Source organism: Mastigoproctus giganteus, chromosome 3 (genome assembly GCF_048544385.1).
Source record: "Mastigoproctus giganteus isolate SK-2022 chromosome 3, ASM4854438v1, whole genome shotgun sequence".
Taxonomy (NCBI): domain Eukaryota; kingdom Metazoa; phylum Arthropoda; class Arachnida; order Uropygi; family Thelyphonidae; genus Mastigoproctus; species Mastigoproctus giganteus.
In genome coordinates, this window is record NC_143577.1 from 12,396,770 (window position 1) to 12,424,499 (window position 27,730).

General features: G+C 37.3%; 1 long non-coding RNA gene across 1 annotated transcript; it reads right to left on the reverse strand.

The window, feature by feature from the left end:
• Positions 1–1,867: 1,867 nt before the first annotated feature.
• Positions 1,868–11,351, reverse strand: LOC150087720 (uncharacterized). Its single transcript, XR_016546752.1, has 4 exons — positions 11,269–11,351; positions 4,925–5,009; positions 3,908–3,945; positions 1,868–2,033 (listed from the first exon to the last, which is right to left on the reverse strand). It is a non-coding gene; the product is annotated as an uncharacterized LOC150087720 (long non-coding RNA).
• Between the last annotated feature and the right edge of the window lie 16,379 nt (positions 11,352–27,730).

The window sequence follows — 27,730 nt, forward strand, 5'->3', positions numbered from 1 at the left end:
TAGAATTAAAAATTAAGGTACATGCTATGAGTATTTTCTTATTCAAACCTAATGAACACTGAATTCTGTGTTAAATACTTCTCCAGTTTCTTAGCAACAAGCATTCTGCAATTGAAGTTAGACACATACGCAGGTTGTTGTTGTTGTTGTTGTGTTTTAGCAGCATCAGCAACTAGGGCCTTGTTGCTCTGTGTATACTGTCCTGTAAATTGCGTGTGTTCTGTAGTTGATTTTCTGTTTGCTAAACGAAAAACCCGAGTTTCCGGGAGAGAAAACCATGCAACCCTCGCCTGAGACCGACTAACTCTGCCACGTTGTGAAAAATGTCCATAAGAATTCTTCAGATCATCGATGGGATTCGAACTAATGTGTTTTCCACCCTGTTTGGGGAGGCCGTCGATCCTACCAACTGTTCCACCAACCATACGCTAGTGTATCGCTCTCTACAATGTGTGATCAAATAGTTCAGGGACTGAACCAATATTTAGAATATTCTGAAAAGCCTTCGAACGAAACATATGACCTGATTCTGCAACACTGTACAGTAACAGTGAAGCTCATTGCGACAACATTCAACATCCCCCACGAGCGAGCTCAGAATATTGTGGTGAATGTTTTAGGAATGAAGAGTTTTTCAAGGTGGGTCCCTAAAGGACTGAATGTAGATCAGTAGCGAGAAAGAGTGAGGCGTAGTGAGATTGTGAAGCACTTTGAAGCTAATGAAGCTCGGTTTTAGGGGCGGTATATCATTATGGACGAAACATGGGTGCACCACATCCACCCTGAAACAAAAAAACAAAACGGTGGAAGCACCCTTCTACCCTGTTAAAAATTTTGGAATGCAGAAGTCGGCTGGGAAAGTTGTGGCATCCGTCTTCTGGGATGCATATAGAGTGATCGTGGTTCATTTCCTGGAAGGAGGTGCTACTGTCAGTGCCGAGTACTGTTCTAACCTACTGAGACATTTCCGCGAGGAACTGAAGCTCAATAGGTGACGAACAATAGAAGTCACCTTGTATCAATACAATGCACCGGCGCACACAGCATTTGCAATAGGTAACACTGCGTGGCTGTGGGTTGGGGCTATTACAGCATCCGCCCTACTCATCAGATTTGGCTCCATCTGACAATTTTCTATTTCCAAATCTCAAAAAGGACTATAAAGGACATAAATCAATACATTTTTAATTCATTCTTTTAGATCCAAACGATATAATGCTGCTATATTACGGGGTTCTTTTAATTTAAAGATGGATTGATTAGTGGACATAATTGATTATTTCGATTAAACAAATCATTGGAATGATTCATTCGATTACGGAAAATCATTGGAATTATTTTATTAATCGAATGATTAAATTAATCGATTCATATAGGATTCAGTTATTTCATTCCATTATATTATTCAAATGATATAATTTAACGAAAAATCGCTTGTGGCTGAGTGGTCAAGTAAAAAGGTACGTAAAATGCACGTGCTTTGAGTGACCGGGGTTCAAGCTCGTGACTGCTAAATACGGTGCTGTTTCTCGTATTATCTGTATTTTTGTGAAACTCCTGTGACCATGTGGTCGTCCCGGAGTGTAAACAGGAAATTTATTTATTTGTTAACATTCTAAATATCTTTAATACTTTCTTTGAGATTCGGACATTACATTATTTTAAATATATATTTTTTTTATTATTTATTATCGAAACCTGAGTGACACAAGTCATATAGTGATAGCTCAAAATATTTCAAAACTGAATTGGATGAGGAGATTTTTTTTTTTTTTTTTTAATGTTTAATCTCAATCAAAAAGTAATAAGTTATTCAAAACACACGGAATTATGGTGTTTTTTTTTTTTTTTAGAAAACTATATGCGTCAATAATTTTCTTGACAAGTATAGAGAAGACGATAGAACAAACTTAGGATTTGCAAGTTTTTCTTTTCAAAGTCCAATTTCATAATCAGCATTTTCATCCGGGTACTAGTCTCATGTACAGCATTTCGGCAAAGGTGTCACACTGCAATCACAGGCTTCAGCTACACTGAGGATTAAAAAAATATATTTTCTTAAATTTTTCTTAAAAATAATTTAAATTTAATTTTAAATTAAAATTTAATTAATTAATTAAATAAATTTTAATCATTTTAATTAAAATTTAATTAATTAATTAAATAGATTTTAATCATTTTGATTAAAATTTAATTAATTAAATAATTTTAAATAATTTTAATTAAAATTTAAATGTACTTTAATTTTTAATTAAATTAATTTTTAATTAATTTTGAATTAAATTTAATTTAATGTTTTCAATTTTAAATTTATTTTAAATTTTTTCTCTGGGCATTTCTGTTTTATGGTATTCACAGTTTAATAATAATAATAATAATAATATGAAAAGTATCTCTAAATTTTATATCTCATACATGTGAGGGGCCAGAAATTTAGCTCTAACCGTCTGTCACGTATCATCACGAAATTTTAGAGGTATCAGTCCCAAAAAATACTTTATATTACATTGAAAACTCAATTTTAAGAGTATTTCTAAACTCAGAGAAAAAAATTAAAAGTTTTCGATGTTTCATGAAACACTGAAAAACTTCAATTATATTTTGTTTTTTTATGATTTTTTTAATTTGTTTCAAGCTACGATGACACAGTTCCCTAGGAAATGCCTTTACCCCCCCCCCCCCTCATCATTACAAACCTCAGACTCCCTCATAAATACATGGATGACTTCTTTAATCCGTACGTGATCTATTTGGAATTCCAATCTGGACTACCAGAGGCGCCACAAATGTATCAAAAAAAAACTTTAACAAAACACAAGTTTATTGGATCTTAGTACTCTAGAGCCTCTTCTATAATTCCTTAATACTGTTATCCTCCAAATATGGGGACACAATGTTAGGAGATGGCGAGCAAGGCGAGGTTTCTGAAACTAAAAAGTGGAATGCGGTTATTGGAAAAATTATGGATAAGGTTTCCTGTCAGTGGAAGAAGGTCATTAACCCTAGGAAGATAAGTGGGTACTGAGCATTAGTTGAGAAATCAGAAGACAGAGAGCCACCTACTATCACGTGCAATGAGTGGGCAGAGTTTCTCCAGAATTTTCCATTGAGCGCATATATTTTTCATGATCTCTGACCATAGTGCGTTTATTTTGAAAGAATTTTTGTGAGCTCTCGTGGGTAGTACAGTTGGTAGGATCCCCGTCCTCCCCGCACCGGGTGGAAAAGACCTGAATTCGAATCCTGCTGATAACGGGAGAAATTTTTGTGTCCTCTTCACAATTTGGCAGAGTTTATCGATCTCAGAGGATGCTAGCAAGGTTTTTTTCTCCCGGAAACTTGGGATTTTCGTCCGACAAACAGAAAATCGACCTCAGAAAACACTCAATTTACACAGTATACACCGAGCAGCATGGCCTTGGTCGTCCATTCTCCTGAAACCCAACAACCATTTTTGTGCATTAAGATTAACTCTGAATAGTGTGCACTATTTCGACTGTAATGAAGACTAAAAACTGGTGTCATATTTGATTATTTCTTCGTTCGATGTCTTTAATAAGATCGGTTTATTGTTGTCGTTGTGTTTTAGTCAGCGATGCTCCTAAACCCAACATGTTGCTGCATGCGTGTATATTGTTTATAAATTGCTTGGGTTCTGAGATCGATTTCCTGTTTGCTGGACGAAAAACCAGCGTTTCCGGGAGAAAAAACCATGCTACCCTCGCCTGACACGACTAACTCAGCCACGCTGTGAAAAACATCCATAAAAATTCCTCCCACCATCGACGGGACTCGAACTCAAGTCTTTTCTACTTGGTGTGGAGAGAACTGCGACCCTTCAACTGTGCTACCCACGAGGGCAAATCAGTTTATAATGGTGAACTTAATAGCCATAATTTTTAGTTACCTCTGTATCGATCGCTTTTCTACAGCAACATTTAACACCTGTAAAACAAAGGAAAACATAATCAGTACTGAAACCATTTTATTAATATTTTTAAATGTTAAAACTGTTTAAATATTGAAACTGTCTAAATTCTGCATTTTTGTCTGTAGTTCTTCACTTCAAGATATAACTTAATTTTAAATTTCCAATGTGTTTTATTCTTAAATGCCATATATTGTCACTGGTGAATCTTAAGGTTAACTATAGTAATAGAGCATGTGATGTTATTGGGTCAGGGAAACATTTTTAGATATGTTCCAGATAGAAGTTTCCCTGAAAGCAGTGATATTTGAGGATCAGTACACCAATTAGTAAAAGGTAAACTGTAGCCATTATCAATCCACTGAAGGATGCAAGCCTCTTCAACAATTTATGCTGAGGCCTCCATAGCACACGCTCTTTGAATAGACCAGGGTTCATTCCCTGACCGTTAAATATGGTTGATCTGCCAATCTTTACTGGGTCAGCGTGGCAGATTGTAGTCCATTGCACTCAACATGAATTATTGAGGAAGTTTCCATCCTGCAGTGGATAATGGCTGCTGCTTACCTTACCTTACCTTACCCCAACATTTAATAGTGCGGTGCGTGATATTGGTTTTTCCAGAGAAGTTGTTTCTGTTTTGGAATATTACCGGGACATCTAGATTACTTGCAACCAAAAGCATTTAATAACAAATAAAACAGGCTGGTACTAAATGAGATAATCATGACTCCCGTTAAGTCAAACGCAAGCAAAAAAAAAAAAAAAAAACAAAAACTGGCATTAGGGCCACCCAAGATCAAACTTATAAGCCCATGTGTTCTCTAGTCGACTTCCCTGGGTTTTTTAGGGTTTTTTTTGACTAAAAACTTGAGTTTCCGGGGAGAAACCCTTACTGTTGACGTATTTATTGGGTGATAACAAAAGATAAATAATTCAATAATAAATTCCGATGTATTATCTTAGTTCAAAACCAACCACCTAAGATTTACGTACCTTTAGAACTGCGGCTTTGCTGATGTGTTCTGATAGACCCACCACCAACAGCAACACAATAAACACTTTAGCGTGGAACATCCTTCTGAGGGAATGAAAACAGAAAAATATTCGTTCTTTCAGTGAATTCCGAACTGTCAAAATAAAACTAACACAATAATAATTATGCTAATACTTCTGTCTTTACGTTGCCAATATCAAGTTGTTGTAGTTGTAGTAGCGTTTGAAGAGCATCAGCGATTAAGGCCATATTGCTCCATGTATATTGCCTGCAAATTGCGCGTGTTCTGAGGTCGATTTACTATTTGCTGGAAGAAAAACATGTTTCCGGGAGAAAAAACCATGCTACCCTCGCTGAGACCGACTAACTGAGCCACGTTGTGAAAAAGACCCATAAAAATTCTCTGACGTCATCGACGAGACTAGAACTCAGGTCTTTTCCACCCTGTGTGGGGAGGACGGCTATCCTACTAACTTTGCTATCCGCGAGGGCCCTAGTATCAGATAATGAAACTTAAACTCCATAAAACATGCATATGCGTTTTTCATCCAATGCAATATCACTCATATCTGATACATCAACTTAATCCCTTTTGAAAGGGATTGTGAAAATCCCTTTCACAATCCCGCAATCTAACAAAAGGGGTTACGTTACTTACAGAGCGGACATAGAAGAATGCATTTGACCTCTCTCAATCGATAGAAAATTGTGTTGAAAGATTGCATTTGTTTGGATACGTCAGAACATCTACCGCATACATTAACTTCGAGATCATGACATCATCATTTACAGCTGACTCGCAAGTGGAATCATGTGAACAGCAGGTACATCATACGATTGTCAGATAGTAATAAAGTTGTTTACTGCTTTAACTACAAAACTCTTTAAAATAGTATGGTTTCAACTTTTTGTGTATTAAATTAATGTTTCTTATACTGGTTAAATTTAAGCATTTTCGAATAGTTTTAATAGTTACCTTGAAATTATGGGATAAATTTGTGAAAAAAAAAATAGTATCATTTATCTTGGATAAGCAACCGATTAAAAAAACGTTTGCTTTGACTTTAAATACACCATAACTCCATGATTCTAAATACGCTGGGGGCCGACTTAAGGGCATCAGCGTTTTATTTTCCAATATTATGAGAGATAGAGAGAGAGGAGCTTGGCCCCTCCAGTAATTTATACTAAAACTTTTAGATAATTTCTTGTATTTCATCATTGGCATTAGACTCTCTCACCCACAAACTGTCCCCTTTGATCCTCACTGAATGATAGTGGATCCCCAAAACAATTTATTTAGTTTATTAAGACGATTCTAGTGTTTTAAGTACCAAAGCAAGGCGATGAAGGGTGAGTGTATTGTGTTTGTAAATTGCATATATTCTTCGGTCGATCTGCTGTTTTGTTTTACAGGAAAATAAATTCATGCACTCCTTTCTAAAGACCGAGTAACTCGGCCACGTTGTAAATCGCTGATAAAAGTCCTATCTGTGAAACGGGATTCAAAAAAATAATCTTAAATTTTATTCTGTAATCATTAAAATATTACACTGAGTGGTTAGTTTATTTGGCACACCCATCTAATGGCGAGTAGGACCCCCTTTAGTTACCAACATAGCCGAGATTTGGCTGATCGGATTCTTCCTCTTGCTCAGATTACGAACCTCAGCGAGCAAACTCAAATTGAGGAAAGAGAGTTGTAGAACAGATGTGCGGAAATTTGCATTCAGCCAGCGAGTTGATTGTTGGAACAAACTTCCATCTGTCTCTTAATCTCAATAGAGCGCCTTTTGCAGTGTGAGTTTGTATGGCCTGTCTGTAGTGTTGACTGATGGGTCTGACTATCAGGTGGGATATGCTTCAGCCTTTGCTCAAGTTGATAGAAGTTAATACCCTTTTGTTGACTCTTGTAGATTTGCGAGAATGATCTCAATTGACTTTAAATCTAGGCCACCACGAGTTCATGGTCTCTAATCTGTCTTTGAATTGGGCAAAATTGGATATTAGGTCTCATAGCTTAGAAGCATATTCCTTGTCTTGTAGAAGGCTATTGTTGAACGTCCAATAAGCACCTTCACTTTTTAAATACTTTGGTGAGAAGGAGAATTCCAATTTGATAAAGAAGTGATCTGAGATATAAGATGGGAAGTGAATGATGCTGACCTGGGAGACAGTGTGTTTTGGGATGTAGTATCTGCCCAGTCAGGTTTGGTAGGAAAGTCTTACAGATGTTGTATTTGTTGATCTCAAGGTGTAGGACTTTTCTTCAGGGCTTTTCTTTTCTTGTAAATGCGTCGACCAGCTCATTGTTGTCTACCAAGGCCTGCAGGTTGTTGATTAGCGTTGTGCGGCGCTCAACGCATCGAGCTCTGTCCATTTCTGGGTCAAGGGCGCAGTTGAAATCACCAGCAAGAATGATGTGTTTGTGATCTATTGTAGAGAGAGAGATGGCTCTGTAAGAAATTTGTTATTTGAATGGCGAGTGTGTCTTGAATAGAATGTAAATAGATTATTGAAATTGTAATGTTTAAATAAAAAAAAATCTATCTGTCTGTCTATCATCTCTCCTCTCATAAGCATACTCAATGCAGCTGCTGTTAATGAATCATACACTAGAGTATTTATTATTGGAACGAGGCATTCGAACTTCCTGTTTCAATGACAAATACGTGTTGAGTTTCCTTCATAAGCGCTAAGGGAAGGGGGTTGGATGTAATCACGTATACCTATACTGCTTATATGGTTGGTTTCCCTGTCAAGCCTAACGGCCCCAGCACGATATATTGATGCCTCATGGCACTAGCTGAGATGGCTGCACAAAACAATTTCAACCTCTAAGATTAACAACCCTTCTTCCAGCCATTGGAAAAGTTACATAAAATAAATTTCACTACAAAAGTATCGGCGCCAATCTCCTCGATGAATGATGGAAACCTAATTAAAATTAAAAAAAAAAAAAAAACTATCTTTCTCAGTTTTGAATTCTCCCATTTCAACTGCGTAACATCTCTACAGAGCTCTACTTTCTATCTTCTAATGATTCTTCAGTAATCTATGACAAATATTAAGATCTACGATAATTGATAGAAATTATGAGGGCAATGAAAATGATATAATTTTATAAATAATTCATTTTATTGGAACACTGTTATTCAATACAATATCTCTCTCTCTCTCTCTCTATCTCTCTCTCCCTACGAACGCTCCCAATAGTGGAAACGAGTATTTAACTTCTGACTCAGTTTCCGGACTGATGACGTGGTTGTGAAACATTTTCAACCTTGATAACTACCCACACTTTCAGAACAGCTTATAGAATTCAGAACTGAGTGTCATCGCGTTGTGATTCATCCTCCAAGAGGTATTTAAAGAGTTTGCAACTTAGCAATAGTAGGAGGGTTACTAATATTTAAATATATGCAAAAATGGATTTTTGGAACTCACGATATTTAATGAAAATTTTCATTTTCTTTTTCCTCTAGCTAACAAACTAATGAAAATCTTACAGCAAAAATGTTACAATCAATTTAAACATGGTCGATGTACTGTTGCATCATGAGATTAGTTGCTTTGGCTTCACCCTCTAAGGTTAACAACCCTTCTTCCAGCCAATGGAAAAACTACATAAAATAAACTTCACCACAAAAATCCATTGAAGACGATCCGAGATGTGGAAGACTACTTGATAGTGTCAGTACTGAAACATCTGCAGTTGTAGGAAAAGCTAATCAATGACGACGTATAAAGGATTCAAAGTGTGGTAAAGCTGAAAAATCAGACGGATAGAAATCACCGATCCCTAAATAAAGTGGTGAGAACGAACAACGTACTTGTAAAAAGTTAAGTTGAAGCTTCAATATTCACAGTAGTGCCTGTAAGTGTGCCCACAGTCCTTAGACCCTGCATCACACCAACCAAAGTCGTCTACTGCAATATATTGTGCCCACGATAAAATTCGATAAAGGGAGGACATATTTTGGGGTTGCTGCTCTCGGTTTGAATTGAGATCTTCAGTTGTAATGTCAAAATCGATGGTCATTGGGACCAAAGATAAGCTCCCACCTGTTGATTTGTTCATTTAAAACTCATGTCTTTTCCAAACCTATGGTATTCCATATACTTTTGACGGGTTAGTATATATGAACGAGTAGATGTGGTTTTTATATATATTTATTCATAAAACATCGAAGTAATAAAAAAAATAAACTTACTTCCTGTTTTTTGGATACTCAAAGACAGCAGAGAACAAGAAAAACATTAATTTCAACTCTCTTTGGCAGAGAACTACTGTAGAGAGTGGTAAAGTGAAAAATAGTACAGGGAAAAACTGCTCGATCATTGGCAAGTAATATTTTATTTTAACCAGAATATAACTTTTCAAGAATACTGACAACATGACGCGTACATAGTTGACAATAAACAATATGAAGGGACAAAATTTAAATAATTTTAATTATCTCTGTTAATTTTTGATGACACAAGATTACTTAAGACTTAATAATACTGTACATACTGACATCCACAGCACAAAACAAATAATGCTAATTATATTACGTCATTTGTTTCGATTGCTTAATGCGCCCTCTAGGAAATATTTAAGAAATGTGTAATATTTCTTGGATATTTTCTAGTAATAAATGCAATAAATTATAAATAGCTGTAATTAAAAATATTCACTGTTTTATCTGCAAAAGCGAGAATTTTGAGCATTCATTTTACAGAAAAATCAAATATATAGTTTTAATTATTGATAATTTTCGGATATCGAGACTGCGTGATATTGATGAGGGTTTGTCAGGCTTAATGTCAAAATTTGCAGATGATACAAAGGTTGGCAGGGCAGTTAACGACTGTAATGAAGATATGCTGCTGCAACAAGATCTAGAAAAATTAGGCAGATGTGTTGAGAAGTAGCAACTGGAGTTTAACATTGACAAAAGCAAGGTTCTGCATATGGGTAGCAGTAACCCCCATATTTTCATAGATATTATATTTGAATATAATAACTCGTATAATCTCATTGGAACAGAAAAGTAACAAAAATTCCAAATGCAGCATAGTTCAATAAAATTTTAGTTGCATACAAGCAGCAAGATCGTTCTGCACCTGATGAGATCCGAAGATTTATGGGTTCGGCCATATTTTGATAGTGCTTAATAGCTTCACAAGTACAAGTGGATTTGAGCTAGTCCATTATATCGAGACTCTACTGTAATGTACGTGTTGAGAGAAAGAGAGAGGCACAAATCTATGTGTTGTAGTATGGGGAAATTAGCGATGAGTTAGAATAAAGGCTTCCAAAGTATGATATACATTGATGCAAAATTAAGTTAAATTACAGACAAATGAAAGCTATGCGTTTATGCAGGATGGGAAACTTCTAACCTGAAACTGGTTGTCTGTCTCATCATTCACCTATAAAAATCATACTCATTCAGCAAAGAGACCTTACAATAAACGAAATTTACAGACACTGCAGGCTTAAATCTCATGGCCTTTCTTACCTTGGTCCTAATTCAAATTGCAATATTAATACATGTGCTCCTTCAGATATAATCCTATTTTAATCACCATTTTTACACGCACTTCACTTCACTCTACAGCCAAAATTGCAAAGTTTAGACTAACAGATGTTTTTTGACACTCGAAAGGCTGTGGATAAAATGGTTTTTTCTCCCTGAAACTGGTTTTCGTCCAGCAAACAGAAAATCGATCACAAAACACACGCAATTTACAGACAATATACAGAGAAATATAGCCTTAGTCGCTGATACTCCTTTCTAAAACCCCAGTACAACTAATATGCCTTATTGAAGTATCACAAAGTCCTGTTTTTTACATTTAAGTGAAAGATAAATAATCATCCTGCCAGATGATTATTCGTCTCAAAGCCTTTTCGAGCATAAAGTTAAAGTTTAAAAGGCTCTCAACACAAACTAATAGTATAAACTAATACTAAATGTTCTGAATTCATATATAAAAACCAAACTCATTGACACAAACACATTAAATACTTCACAATCAAATGAAATAAAATAATTAACCTGTATTTGTGCTTACCAACTACCGAACAAAACATCGATCATAAAATAAACAACAGCCACCTTCGGGGTCCCAGTATAATACTACAAACTGTTCCCATTTTAGATGAAACTACACAAATTCCATCTTGAGTATTTCGAAATAAATGGGACAAATATTGCGATAAAAGAAAATACTTCAATGGCATAGCTGTTTTCACAGAGTAGAAACGCAAAACGTCCCAGAGAGAAAGAGATGCTACAATGTAGTAATTTACTTGAAAAGACACTTTAATAACTACAGAACAAAGTTTACTTACCTGCTTTGGCAAAAACCGTCAGGAAATGGAAGAGCTACACTAGCACAGCTGTTTAAATGACATCTGCGCAGTGGAGCGTATACAATCACATGACAGATACGATATTTCGTTACTTATGGGTGGTTTCCTACACCAAATCGTGAACCGCAATCATCTCAGGAACTTACTTAACGTTCAGTTGTTTATCACTAATAATGCTTCTTAAAAATGCACAGTCACAATAGCAGCACTTAAAAATAGAAAAATATTTGGGAGTGGGTACTGACGTTGGCTTCTCTTTGCATAAAATATTACTAAACCCTTGTTGTTCAGTTAGACTAAAAAGAAACGTCTATAGTTTATCAATAATTATTATTAAAATCGTAAAATAATACATACCTTAAGTGAATTGTGAAGGACTTAACAAAGCATCTAGTGTCAAGTCAAGTGAATATTCTAAATTGCCTCCTCGGTTTCCTTCTCTGTACATTGAGAAAATCTCAGAGTCCATAAACGTCAAATTCGACTCCTTTCTACTCTCTTATAAAAATAGAAAAGGATCAACTGGAATTTTTTTATCACCGAAAAATATTTTAAGTTCTAATCGAACTCCTATAGATTCCAATGGTTGGTTGTCGTAGGGTTTTAGGCGCAACAGCAACTTAGGCCATGTTTTATTTGCTGTTTGCTGGAAGAAAAACCATTCTACCATCTCCTGAGATAAACGAACTTTTGTGAAAAAGACAAAAATTCCTTGACAAGATTCAAACTCCAGAGACCAGTGGAAAAAAATGTAATAAGAAACTTACTTAAAAACTTACCTAGTTTCGAGCTAATTCCAAACTATGTGAAAGATTCATGAACTTACAGGTCGAATTCTGCTCTAAAGCAGTTTTTATCCTTGACTCTTTTAGAGCAGTACAAGTATTCGTTAGTTAAAAAGGATGCAGCCTTTGTGTCTCTTCCACGTTCGTACGAAGGGTGTTTCTAGAAAAATATCTACTTAGAATCAGTTGATTCTTTAAAATTTTAATAGCTACTATCCGTCCATTTGATTCATTAAAACTTAAATCCTTTTTGGTGTTTGAATAGGCATTGCTTAAATGCCGCTATTACAATAATTATTTTGCATTCAACCTCTTGTCTCATCATTTAAACCAACAGGACAGTTCATAGCAAGACCCACCGGCCCCTACGGGTGACAAAATCCTGGGTGGAATCCTGTCAATGACGTGAGGAATTTTTAGGGATTTTTTTTTTTTCGCAATGTGCTGAGTTAGTCGGTCTCAGGCGAGGGTTGCATGGTTGCATGGTTCATCAGCCTTCGTTCTTCCTAAGAACGAAGGCTGATGTTTATATAGAAAATGGCCGACTTGGCTGAATTCCAAAAAGGTAAAATTTTTGTTGTTGTTGCACGTTTATCATCGGCATCGATGACTACAACTGCTGATTTGTTTAATGTATCCAGAGAAACTGTATCGAAAGTGATGTCTGCATTCACCAAGTATAGAAAAACAAAATCTAATAGGACAAATTGCGGTAGAAAAATCGAAGACGACTGAGAAAACCATTCTACTATGAAGGCCTTTGAAGAGGCCTTCATAGACCTTGAACCGGACACTGAAAAGGATTGGAGCCCGAAAACATAATACTACTAACTCAAAAATAACTGCAGAACTTAATGTGAGTCTCGGAAATCCGATTTCTAGCAAAATAGTTCAGCGAGAACTCATAAAGCTAAAATTTATGGCAGAGCCCCTATTGCCGAGCCACTCGTCACTGATTGTGTGCTAAAAAGAGGATGCAATGGTGTAAGAGCACAAAAACCAGACAGTTGATTGGAAACGTCATATTTTCAGAAGAATCATCATTCACACTTTTTCCAACATCAAGGAGAGTTTACGTTTGGTGAATGCCAAAGGAAACGCATCATCCTGACTGACTAATGCCAACCCATAAAACATGGAAGAGGATCAACAATGGTTTGGTCAATCAATATCTTGGTATTCTTTAGATCCTATCATCATCATGAACGGGCGAATTGTTGCCACTGACTGACTACCTTGGCATTCTGACTGACGGAGTTCGTTCCAGGGTGCAAACTTTGTTTGCCACAAACGATGCCATGTTTCAAGATGATAATGCTCCAATGCACACAGCCAGATGTGTCCAATCTTGGTTTAAGGAGCATGAAACTGAAGCTAAGCATCTCTCATGGCTTGTACAATCACATGACTTAAATGTTACTGAATCACTGTGACCAGATTTGGAGAGGAAAGTGAAAAGCAGATTTCCTCCACTTTCATCATTCAAGGAGCTTGAAACGTCCCCCATGCAGAATGGTCCAATATCCCTCTTAGGACAGTTCAAAATTTATATGAATTTATTCGAAGTAGAATGCAAGCTGTTTTAAAAACAAAAGGTGGCCCAATACCGTATTAGTGCATACCTGTAACTCTCGTCATAAATGTTTCCATTATTTTGTCCACTCCTGTAAATGGTACAATATGGTCTGAGTCGCTGATGCTCCTAAAACCCTACAACAACAACAGCATTTCAAATAGACATTGTGTCCAAATCAGATCATCGTGCAGGGATTCAATATTTTACTGCTGAAGGGCCCCAAATTCATTACAGAATGTTGGCTGCGTGTGATGAAACTGGGTGTTTAACCTCTGAGGAACCATCTGCGTTTCGGTATCAAACGCAGATAACTGACAGATGGAATCAACTGGTTTCACGACAATGCACGCCCGCATGATGCTAACCCGATCCAGTTTAACATTATGGAATTTGCTGAAGGAAAATATGGAAGTTTTAATAGCTGAATGTTTTAGGCTGCTTAACTTAACCATTCATACATTCGAATAGTAAAGAGGCCATGACTTAGCAGAACCTGTATCAAATATCAGGCGAAGTTCTACATTAATTAAATTATGTTTTTAGTTAATAATAATAACAACACAATTAATTTTCCAAGCGTCTCATTATTTTAAAGTTATTCTGTGGTTCGCTGCGTACGATCCTCCATGCTGATATTTTCCAATAAACCAATAAGCTCTTGTGCGTTTTTAATTAAATGGTTTACATGACACCCGATGAAGGAAAAGTTTGACTCTTGAACACAAAGGTCTTTGTGCGATATAACAGTTGAAATTAGTTCTTCCAGTTTTAATTTATGTACTGAGTGGGCACTTTATTAGTTACACCTAATTAAAGCTGAGTTAGTCAATCTCGGGCGAAGGGACATGGAAAGTCGTTGTTGTTGTGGAGTTGTAGGGGAATCAGTGACAAAGACCGTATTGTTAATTGTATATTATCTATAAATTGCGTGGGTTCTGTGGTCGATTTTCTGTTTGCTGGACGAAAAACCCGAGTTTACAGGAGGAAAAACCATGCTACATTCGCCTGAGACCGACTAACTCAGCCATGTGAAAAAGAAGTACATAAAAATTCCTCACGTCATCGATGGAATTTGAACTCAGGTCTTTTCCACCCGGTTTAGGAAGGGCGAGGACCCTATCCACTGTTATACCCACGAGGATGCGTGAAAAGTAGTGCTCCTTATACTCCAAATAATGAATTTTATAATCCTTTGAATCAAATTTTTGTGTACCTCCCATCCATGGTTGCACAGGCACCTGTACACAGAGGGAAGAATCAGAGGGATTATGGAAACTCCCACCGAAGTTTGAGGATTCTAATTCTAATTCTAATATAAGATACGTTTAGAAACAAAAGTGCACTTCGACCTTGAGTGAATCTTTTATACATGTGCGCATACAGACATGTTTTTCGCACTTTTAAACGGATTATTCAATTGTTTAAGTGACAAGGAACCCATCCATTTTATGTTCAGCTACATTCGTGATGCCACTGATAAAAGTGATGTATCATGGGTGGAGAAGAGCTGGCATAAAACAATAAATACGCAACGTCATCTCTGTTCATGTTTTCGAGAAAAAGAGGCAAAGGACAAATGATTTCCCTCCCACATTTATCCATAAAGTGGAACAACTGGCCACAACGTGGAGCATCTTTCTCTTAAAAAGAATTTAATTTTACAACATTATTTTCTTTAAAGTTATTAAAGATACGTGCTAAGCTTGAAATACTTGTTTCACCAAAACCGTATCCTTTTATTATATAATAGTATCTTTATTTGATTTAATTCTTTCCAGTTCTGAGGAGGATTAAGACTCCAAAAAAAAAAAATTAATAAAAATCATTTGTTCTACAGCTGAGTGTTCTCTGTCTCCTCGTAATTTCAAAACACTTACTTTCTGGAAAACAATCCTGTATCCTTTGGGAACCCGATTGAAGAACACCAGCAAAAAAAAAAATCAAATCCCTCATCCACTGGATACAAATTCCGAGTATCCATTAGAAATCGATCTACCACCTTACGGAAACGCATATTATGCAAATTATTCATTCAATAAAAACACGGGTTGCGACCACATCACTATGCAACCCCTATAAATGTCCCTTATACCTGTCCAAAGGTTCTCGTTGTCTCCTCATTTCATCGTTATTCTATGATACACCACCATACCAAATTTTATCCCACTTCATCGGAAGCTGCACGAGTTACACCACGTTTTCTACTTGTTCTGTTAATTTTGTCGAGCAGTGTATAATCACACGCCTTATTTTCTTTAGTGCTTCACACACACACACCCTGTTTGAAAGCGCTTACATTAGAAGATAACACATACACACACGTAGCTTTAACAAACTGAGGCCCTCGTGTGTAGCACAGTTGGTAGAATCGCCACCCTCCTCACACCTTGTGGAAAAGACCTGAGTTTGAATGGCATGAGGAATTTTTATCGGCCTTTTTCACAACGTGGCTGAGTTAGTCGGTCTCAGGAGAGGGTAGCATGGTTTTTATTCCCAGAAACTCGAGTTTTTCATCCATAAAACAGAAAATCGACCTCAGAACACAACGTAATTTACAATGTACACGGAGCAACGTGGCCTTAGTTGCCCATGTCCTGAAAAAACCCTGTAACAACAACAACAACAAAATTTACATAGTAGAGCTATTATGAAATAATGTCATGGACCTGCGATAGCACATATGACAGGCCTTTAATGTTCTATCAGCTGCACTTTCAAAGAAACTGTTTGCTAAATTATTGCGAATGCCTCCCACGTAACTTCTACCTACGATGCTTTTGTAATACTACATAGCTCTACTATTGTTGACTCATCTAACTATTAATCCATGGACAATCGAATATCAATTGTGGTGTCATATTTAGGAATATTTTTGAAATGTGTCGTACGTGACATCCGACCATACTTATGGAGTAATCAGATAATTCTGTGCAACGCTGATGTTTTGATAGACATTTAATAACATTGAGCAAGTGTGACACCGTTTCATGTAGTTCTGTTGAAAATGAGGATAGTCGGAATATTTACATGAACATATCATGCTCTCATATTTAATCTCTTACTTTGCTGAACAAAAAATTTGAGTTTTCATCAGAGAAAACCAAGCCTGGATAAAATTTGTATTGGTATTAGTTATATCGTACAAGGAAGCCGCAGGCTTTTGCTGCACCGACACAAAGAGAAAAAAGCAGATAAGAAAATACAAGACAAATTATTGCCTTCTCTCCTCACGTAGGTAACTATCCAGTTGACCTTGGAATTTCTTCAAACTGTCAGCTTCAGTTACCTGCAGAGGCAAATTGTTCCCATAATCAAAAACTCACTGGATAAAAGGAATATATTTGGGTCATGTTATAGTTTTAGACTCGTCACCAACCTAGGCTATATTCATTAAAGAGGCCTCCGGAGTCAGGAATTCGATAATTCATTTTTGATATCACTAACCACTGACTCAAAACGGCATACACCATAATTTCCCCCTCTTCTATCTCCTGAGTTTGGACAAACCGTACAAAATCATTACTATTCTTAATAGTAAAATCCTAATGTCCCACTATGAAGGATATGAGCTCCATCAAAAACCTGGACAGAGCATGCGTCGGACTGCCTACAAATGATACAATGGGCCTTAAAGGCAACCCTGCCTTATGGACTTTTGGTAGCCCATAAAACCTAGGTAAATGACAGCCCGACGCATGCAACTTCCAGGCTGTCTCCTCGTATATTTTTCCGGTTTCTGCCCGCCTTGCACCAACTTATTAACTTGGCGTTCCAGCCTGACTAAGGGGTTCTTTTGAACAACTTTATAGGTGGTCCTATCATTGGGCAAATTAAGAGCCTTTTCCTGATAATTCTTGTTCAAAACCACTATAGACTTACCCTTATCCGCAGACAGCACCACAATACTACCATCCCGTCTCAGTTCACCTAATGTCTTTCTTTGTCCCACCGTTAGATTGGGAGTAGCCATACGTGCGCGGCCTAGCCCACACAACGTCTTGACTTGGACTTCATTAGCTATCATCTCGGGCAAACCGGCTACTGCCCATGGCTGTATCTGCATTGGGAGGGTCTACAGGGAACCAAATTAAACTCAGTTCCTAAATTCACTATTTCTTTCTGTTCATTCGTTACTACTTAAATTATATATAATATCTTTATTGCAATCAGCGAAAATAAGTAAATTTTACATGAATGCCTGATGCAATGCCCATAACAGCAAAAATGCTAGGGGTTTACATAGAAATGAACTAAAACTCTAAAAACAAAAAAAAAATAAGTTGTAAACATGAAAACAGGTTTTTTTTTTTTTTCTCTCCACAATATCAACAAACCGATCAAGGAAAAACAGTGACAGTCACTCGGTTGAAGACGAGAGCTGCTCCCTGATGATACGTCTTCTGTATGCTTTGTCCTCAATGAATTTCTTGTAGTCAGCATCCATATCTTGGACGTTTTGGAGCATCTCCATTGGCAGGAATCCGTTGCCCTTCCTGAGCCTCTACGCCATGGACTGTAAAGAGGGGGAGGGCTTTTAAGGGTTTCGGAGGGATTCTCCAATTACAAATCTTCCAAAAACTTGGCATATTGATTTCACCCGCTATCATTTTAATGGTGACGAGTTAGCGGAAGGTGAAGATCCGTTCTGAGACTTTTCTGTAGTTTAGAAGTTTGGTCATTTCTGAAGTATGTGTGAGGGGTGGAAGCTTGTGCTTGAAGAGCACCCAACGAAGAAGCCAATACTCATCAGATGAGATGGTTATGAATAAACTCACCCCGAGTAGACACACCCCTCTCTCCCGAGGCTTTTTCTCTTAGTCTATTAAATTTATTGACTTGCCTTTGTCTATATTCATCCGTAGTTCGGAGAGCTCTGGCCAGCGCTAACCCAGACACACGTATCCAATGCACCCATTTAAAACACTCACTGAAATGGCTGGAAACAAACTCCTTACACCTCCTAGTATACATCAAATCTTTATGCAGTTTGCCAATCCAAATTCCTAATACCTTTCTCTGATATACCCCTGCAGCACGTGCCAACCGGCTATCGCAAAATGGTAGTTTCACCCGAAAACCATACGGTACCAAAACAGTAGATATACACCGGTGCGCAAACTTTAGATGTTGCCTCTGTCTATCTTCAGTAGTACATAGTTTCTGAAATTGGGGTATATCAGAGAAAGGTATTAGGAATTTGGATTGGCAAACTGCATAAAGAGTTGATGTATACTAGGAGGTGTAAGGAGTTTGTTTCCAGCCATTTGAGTGAGTGTTTGGAATGGGTGCATTGGACACGTGTGTCTGGATTAGCGCTGGCCAGAGCTCTCCGAACTAAAAGAAGTATTGAATTTAGGAACTAAGTTTAGTTTGATCCCCCGTAGATCCCCCATTGCAGATACAGCCATGGGTATAGAGAGAGCGGTAGCCGGATTATTTTTAAGCAATTATTAGCTTAAAAATTCCTCGGACTTATATGAGTTACCATGCAGAAGAAAGTTAAAAATATTATCCGTCTGATTGTTAGCAATATGGCTGGCATAAGCTTGAATTTTTAACCAGTTGCATGCTGTTCCAAATGTGTAAAACTAAAAATGCAAGCTTGTACTTCAGTTTCTCTTCTGTTGATAGTTGGAAAAACTTATCACCTGAGAGAGTTTGTTAACTCAAATAATACAAGATGTGAAAAAATCTTTAACTTCAGGTGCGCAAAATGTCAGTGTTCTTCCCAAAAATTTTGCTTCAAAAAAGTAAGAGCAGTTGGGAGGTTTATTTCAAAATACAACTGAGTTCAGTGACATCTGGTTTTTTGGGGAGTAGTGACAATTTTTTTATTTAATTATTTTATTTTTTGGAAATAAAGTTTGAATGCAGATACAATCATATTTAATATTTTAAAATTCGATTACGCAGTTTTCTATATTTTAAATACCAGTATTTTCGAATTAAAAAAATATTTATATTTATATTTCCAAAATTTCAATTCATATTTAATTATGGTATACAGATTTTAGAAAAGTGAATAAATCTAGAATATGCTTAATGATGGATATTATAATTTGGGAGGAAAAAAAGAAGAAGAAGAAGAAAAAAAGGGTTAAATACAGCAAAAGCTAGGTTTTAGAAATAAGTAAATGAGGACAATCTTTTCCATACGTTAGGCAGCCAGCATATATTAGACTACCATAACGACATCTTACATTTAAAATGACAGAACAGCCTTTCAGGGATGCACGTCTTGGGGAAACTTGTGGATATACGAAGTTTATTCGACAGGATGTCCCATAATGAATTGCACTTTTTTCTTTATAAGTCGAAAATGAGTGGTGGGGGAGACGTGACTAGTCTCTACCGTTAGACCAGTTCTCGGAAATTCAGTAGCAATGCATCGCTTCACGGGACCAGAGCGCGCGTTTTGTGTACGTACGTTTTACAAAAACAATAATTCGATCAATACCGTTAGATGTATATTTCGTGATCACTACAATTTACATGACATTAGTGAAAGTCCAAGTGTAAATCTGATCAAATCATGGGTCAAGAGATTCGAAGAAACCAGTTCAACAATAAATCAACGGCCGTCCAAGAACTTCAAGAAGTTATGAGAATGTGGACCGCGTAAATGTGGACCGCGTAAATGTGGATCGCGTAAATGTTTCAATACGCCAGAATCCGTGCCAATCAGTTCAGAAGCGTGCTGCTGAATTGCCCCGAACATCTGTAAACCGAATATTGACGAAACATTTAACTCTGCGCCCTTACAAAATTCAATTGGTTCAAGATTTTGAAAGAGTCTGACTTTATTGCCAGGATAAATTACCACAATTAAATGTTCGAAAGATTTACCAAATTTGGCACATTTTGTTCTCTGATGAGACCCATGTTCATTTGAATGGACACGTAAACAAATAAAACTGTTGTTATTGGAGTGAGAATAATCCGAGACTGAAACACCACAGAGAACTGCATTGTCCCAAAGTTACTGTTTAGGATGCAGTTCTCTGTGGAATTCAGCTTCTGGAATAATCGGCCCGTACTGCTTTGAGGACTCGCGCGGCCACGCTGTAACGGTTAATTCTGGACGCTATGTTCGAATGCTGAGAAATTTTGACCCCACAACTGCAGGAATTTCCAGAATACAATACATGGTTCCAGCAAGATGGTGCGACTTGCCACACATCGAATGCAACATTACTAGTGGTTCGTGAACTGTTTCCAGAAAAATTCATTTCACGTAGAGGTGACATCAACTGGCCTCCAAGAATTTCCCCCCAGGGGTTCACATCTGGTATGGACTTGGCACACCCAGGGTCCTGAGCTGGATATCATCATTCTTCTCTTTCTTGCTGATTCCCTTTTACTTCTGACTGACTCTCTCTCTCTCTCTCTTGGGGTGATTCAGAAATTAATAATGATAAGTTCTGATTTATGCCCACTTGATTTTTGTTTATGGGGATACCTCAAGAGCTGTGTTTACACCAATAATCCAACAAGGGAACAATTAAAATATCCGCCACGAAATCGCAAGCATCCCCCCGGCAATGTGTCGGCGTGTCTTCGAAAATTTGAGGATTAGGTGTGAAGAGTGTCGTCGTCGTGAGGGACGTCATCTCCATGATCTGATTTTTAGAAAATAATTTTCCATTAAGTGTAGAATATCTTTCATAACTGAATTGTTTTTTAAAATGCATATTTTTTTCATTATTATTTTTTCAAAAGTGCAATTAATTATGGGACAGCCAGTATTACGGGTACTATTTTGAGTAGAATTTTAGGAACATTAGCGAATTTTCTGTTTTACTGGATGAAAAACCCAAGTTTCCGTGAGAAAAACCATGGTACACTCGCCTAAGACGACTAACTTAGCCACGTTGTGAAAAAGAGAAAAAGAGCTATAAAAATTCCTCACGTCATTGATGGGACACGGACTCAGGTCTTTTCCACCTGGTGTGGGGAGGACAGTGATCCTAGCAACTGTGCTACACATGAAAACTAACGATCATAACGAGCATGGGGAGAAGATCCCGTGAAAAAAAATGTTTCAAAATTTGCCGATAGGGGATAATATGGCGCTGTACAAGAGGAAAGACATGGAAAAGTACCAACAAATAAATAAAACAAACCTATATGAAATTACAATTACAGTGGTTAAAAGTCTTGTGGCTGAACAGAGGACAAGACTGTCCTCTGTCTAATTTCAAAGTTCCTATATAAAAATATGGGTTAAATAAGTACAGGGTGGCCATAATTAAAGTATCCCTATTCAGAGTTCTCTCTAGCTCTAAGTAATAAACAGAATGCCACCAAAATTAGTAAGGTACCCAAAGCATGGGGAGAAGATCCCGTGAAAAAAAATGTTTCAAAATTTGCCGATAGGGGATAATATGGCGCTGTACAAGAGGAAAGACATGGAAAAGTACCAACAAATAAATAAAACAAACCTATATGAAATTACAAATTTTTATGCTCTGTCAAAAAAGGCAGAAACTCAATTGCACTAAAGTTTTAAATCCAAACTAAAATATGACACCTAAGAGAGCAGTAAATTTGCATAAATCTGAGTTGATTTAATTTTCCCACCAGCAGAGAGCTATAAACGCACAATGTGAACATCGCAAGCGTATTCTGTATGTTTACTGTTAACAATGCGTTCTCTCTGCCTGATTGCGCTTTAATTACGAGGAAACTGGGTCCTTTGTTGTTAAGCCTGGAAGAGGAAGGAAGCCTATTTCACCTCAGGTAACAGAAGTTGAAACGGCTATCGTCAACCGACCCATGGATACAGCTGCTGGAACTAGTAGCAGCGCATGGGGCATAGCGATGCAATTGGATGTCCCACATTCCACTGTGTGGAAAATTCTTCGGAAACTAATCCACTATTATCCATACAAGTTCAGTCGCCAGCAGCAGCTGCAAAGGGATGATCCTGAAAAACGAATGGCATTTCCTCTAACGTTTTTGGCCAGAATGGAAGTGGACGATGCCTGGCCAAGGAACATTCTTTGGGGAGATGAGGCCCATTTTTATCTCGATGGGACTGTCAACACCCAAAACTGCTGAATATGGGCTTCAGAAGTGCTGCATGCTATTCACCAAATCCCATTGCACGTGCCAAAAATCACTGTCTGGTGTGGTTTGACATCAAATTTCATCCTAGGGCTATACTTTTTCGAGGAATTGCACCTAACAAGAGCAGCTACCCGTTCCGTTACAGCACAAATATCTTATCACGAGATATTTTCATTATTTCATTTCAGTAAGTTCAATTATTCCTCAACAAAGAGGATGCCTGGATGAGACAATTTTTATGCAAGATGGGGCTCCTCCTCCTCATATCACAAAACCAGTACAGCAGCTTCTCTGGCATCACTTTACTGCAGAGTCATTAGTCGTGTTTCCCATTGCATGGCCACGACATTCGCTGACCTTACACTGTGTGGTTTTTGGCTGTGGGGTCACCCCAAGGCCAATGTCTATCGAGGAAGTGTCCCTAACTTGGCTGTCTTAAAGGACAACATAACGCAGCATGTGTGGAACATTACTCCCGAGAAGTTGCATTCTGCAGCCAAGCACACTGCATCGAAAGAAATTTCTGGTCCAGAACAATGGTAACCACGTTGAAAACCAGCTCCACCATCAGCGACATTATCAACTGTTGGGAGTAAACCATTTTCTGTAAAAGTTTAGTTTTTTTTTTTTTTTTTCCAAAGAGCACAAATAAAAATTTAATTTCATTAAGGTTTGTCCTTTTTTTTCATTGGATCCTTCTCCCCATGCCTTGTAGTTTACTAATTTTGGTGGCATTCTGCTTATCAGAGAGCTCTGAATAGGGATACTTTAATTATGGCCACCCTGTTGTATTATTCTATTAAAATAGATATGACTGTTTTGGTTTATTGACCCAATCTTTATATGGTATTTTATAGCAAACATATTTTATACATGTAATTTTTTATTTTTATAAATTACATTTCCTCTTAACATTGTTTCTTTTTTATCGATTAGACACGATTTTCCTGATTTTCATAATTTCAAACAAATTTTTAAGCTAGTATATCTCTTGAGAAAAAAGAGAAAAGCACATTAAATCGGACCCTTTGTACACTGGGTGGGAGCCTTAGGCAACCCAGCTGATGTTGCGAATGAATTGAACAGGTACTTTGCATGCCTCTACTGATAAAAAATCCTGTGCTGAAAACAGGCTGTGCAAGTGAGGCACTCATATGAACTGTAATTTATTTCGAAATTAAAGACTTCTGTTTATTACAAAATCGTTAAAATATAAAGCACTCCTGGAGCTGATGGCATATACCCAGTAATTTTGAGGGAGGCTACCAGGGAATGTATTGAACCACTGCAGTTAATTATGAGGGAAACTTTGGACATGGGCAAGATTCCTTTGGATTAGAGAAGTGCCAAAGTATCACAAGTACAAAAGGCAATTCTAAGGTGAAGTTGGTAACTACAGACCAGTTAGTCTAACTTCAGAGGTAGGGAAAATTTTAGAGGCACTGATTAAGAGTGCAATCCAGGGACATTTAGATAGATATGGCATTCTGAATAATAACACATAGTTTTAAGGAAAAATTATGTTCATGTAACTTATTAAGCTATTTTGGTATTCATGAGCTGGATGTAGGGCACAATTTAACAGTTTATTTGGATTTTAGTAAGGCATTTGACTCGGTTCCTTGTGAGAGGTGACTGAATAAGCTGAAAAATATTGGGATTGCTGAAAAGATTCTAAGATGGGTTGCTGATTGGCTGATGGTTGCAATTAATGGGTATTCTTCAGATTGATATAATTCAGAAGTGGGGGTTCCCTGAGGATCAGTTCTTGGATCACTGTGGTTTCTCATTTTCATAAACATCAACGATGGAATAAAACACTTGATGTCAAAATTTGCAGGTAACAAAGATTAGCAGAATAGTTAATGATCAGTGCCAAGCAGTGCTCCTTCAGGATGACTTGATCAGGCTTCATGAATGGTCAGAAGTGTGGCAGTTATGTTTTAATGCAGCAAAATGCAAGTTCTGACACCTGGGGGACAGCAACCCCAAAATAACTTATACACTTGGTGTAGTAACTAGTCGCTAGTGGAAGAAAGGTTATTGTTATTTGGTTTTTAGGAGCATTAGCAACTAAGGCCATATTGCTCCGGGAATATGTGGTGGTCATTCCCTGTCCTTTCCACATCCTCCGTATTTGGTGGTGACAGGCTCGAACCCCAGTGCTCCTTCCCACCGGGCTACGGAGGCGCCATGCAAGAAAGGGAGTCGGGAATTGTATGGTCAGACACGAAGTTCTCCAAGCATCGCAGACAGGTTGCAAGGAAGGTCCATGGTGTCCTATTGATGATTTATCAAACAGTATCCAGTGGAGATAGGGAGGTCTCAATAAGGCAATTGTAACACCACTTTTGACTACTGTGTTCAAGTATGGAGATCTCATTGAAAAAAAAGACATCGAGTTTCTTGAAATGGTCCAAAGACAAGAAACTTGCATGGTAAGATTGGCAAAAGGGCAGCCATGAGGAAAGCCTCCAATTGTGGGCTACAGAGCTTGGCACACAGGCGACATGATAAGGATATATTATAAGGCTCTGAAAGATTAGTAAAATGAATGGTGGTATTCTCAGTTATAAAGAATCCCAGAACTAGCGAGTATAAATTCAAATTACAGGGATTGAGGTTTAGATTAGATTGTAGGAAATTTTCATTTAGCCAGCGAGTTGTTGATAGCTGGAATAAGTTGGCCCTACATGTAGTTGAGGCTAAGTCTGAACAAATTCGATGGTCAACTGGGTTGTTACTGTGAAAAGAAAAGCAAATAATTTCGGGTTTTTTTTTTAGTGCATCAGCTTCTGTGGCCATAATGCACCTCCCAAAGTTTTTGCATTTTATTGTGATCCAAGCCCGAGGTGGGATTCAAACCCACGACTTTTTGGTTGCCAGGCAGGCACTTTACCCACCTGGCTAGCCAGGTCGACAAATAATTTGTATTTTCTTATCTACTCTTTTTTTTCCCCCAGCCATATAGTGCAAGGAAGCCTGGGGCTTCTTTGCGCTATATGGCTATTACAGTAGACCGTCAGTTATCCAGAATAATTTGAAAGGCTGAGCTGCTTTTTTTAGTACAGTAAGTGGCAGTTATAATGATCACGTTTACAAATTGAATTTTGATTCTAATAAGCAAAAGATCGAGTTTACTATCTGTTTATAACAGATTGTACAAACAAAAGGGCCAATAAACCGAAAATTGAAAATTGCTTGTTTTATGGTTATGACCTCAAGAATTCTGTGACCTTCAGAAATGTGCTGTAGAAAAATATCAGAGAGAACTGGATTTTCTCAGAAACCACGAGTGAATTTCAGATTAGTTTAGCTCCAGATTCAGTAAGAATAATACAGCCCAAAACTGTTCGATTTATTATTTTTCTCGATGTTTTACAGTAAAATGTGAATGAAATGAAAATGCAGTTTTAACATTGCAACAAAAAATGGAAATTGTTATAATAGAATTAGAAAAGGTGTAAATTTAGGAAATCTCTCGTTTAATGTGGAGATTTCAACAATTTACAACATCAAGAAAAATTCCAATGCTATAACAGAATTTGTGTCAATTATGGATAGTGAAGGAGGAGGATCTAGCAGGAAAAAGACAATGTCAAAACCTGAAAATGCCACTTTAGAGAGTGCACTTTATGGTTTTTTCAGACGTGAAGTTTAGGTGAACCAGACTCTGGCTCAAATGTTGTGTGAAAAAGCATTGGATTTTAATCAAAAATTAAGAGGTAATGAAGATTTTAAGGCAAGAACAGGTTGGCTGAAAACTTTAAACTGAGACAGTATAAGTGAACTAGATATTCAAGGTGAGAAACTTTGCGTAGATGAATCAGTAGTGTCCTTGTTAAGTTTTCTTCATCATCATCATCAGCCATTTTCAATCCACTGCAGGATGAAGGCCTCTCCAGCAACTTTCCAGTTCCTTCTGTTTTGAGCACTGGCCATCCATTTACTACCCAAAAACTCATGAATTTCATCTATCCATCTCCGCCTTTGTCTTCCAGGTTTTCTTCTAGCTCCTCTTGGGTACCATTCTGTTATTTTCTTAGTCCATCTGTCATCATGTCTTCGAGCTATGTGTCCTGCCCAAGACCATTTTAGTTCTTTAGTTTTGATAAGAATGTCCTTTACTTGAGTTTGCTGCCTAATCCATGTGTTCCTCTTCTTATCTAACAGTCTGATTCCCAATATAATTCGTTCCATTCTTCGCTGTGTAGTTCTTAGCTTCTCTTCCATTCTTTTGGTGAGTGCCCAAGTTTCACTTCCATAAGTCATGGTGGGGAGTATACATTGATTCATTATTTTACGTTTCAGACAAACTGGGATATTGCTCTTCAGTATGTAACTATATTTCCTGAATGCTATCCATCCAAAATTTATTCCTCTCTTGACTTCCAGCCATTTATCATTATTACAGCTAATAACTTGTCCCAGATAAGTATATGGCTCCACCTTTTCAATTACTGCTCCTTCAATCATTATTTCCCTTTCCGTGGCATACTTGTTCATCATTACTTTTGTTTTAGCCATATTCATCTTTAGTCCAAAATCCTTACTAACTGTGCATAACTGATTAAGATTTTCCTCTAATTCTTTGGGATCGTGGCTTATGACCACAATGTCATCTGCAAATCGTAAATGGTTTAGGTACTCTCCGTTCACATTGACTCCTTTCTGCGACCAGTCTAATCTTCTGAAAGCTTCCTCAGGGCAGCAGTAAAGAGCTTCGGAGATGTTGTCTCCTTGTCGAACTCCTTTCTCAATTTTAAATTTGCTACTGTCTTTGTTTAGTCTAATAAAGGAGGTACCATTCTCATATATTTTCTTCAAAATCATAATATATGGGGTATCTGTGCCTTGTCTTTCCAGTGCCCGAAACATTGCCTTATGCTGTATGGAGTCAAATGCCTTTTCATAATCCACAAATGCCAGGCATAATGGTGTTTTATATTCATTTGCTTTCTCCATTAGCTGTGATATTACGTGAAGGTGATCCATAGTTGAGAATCCTGTC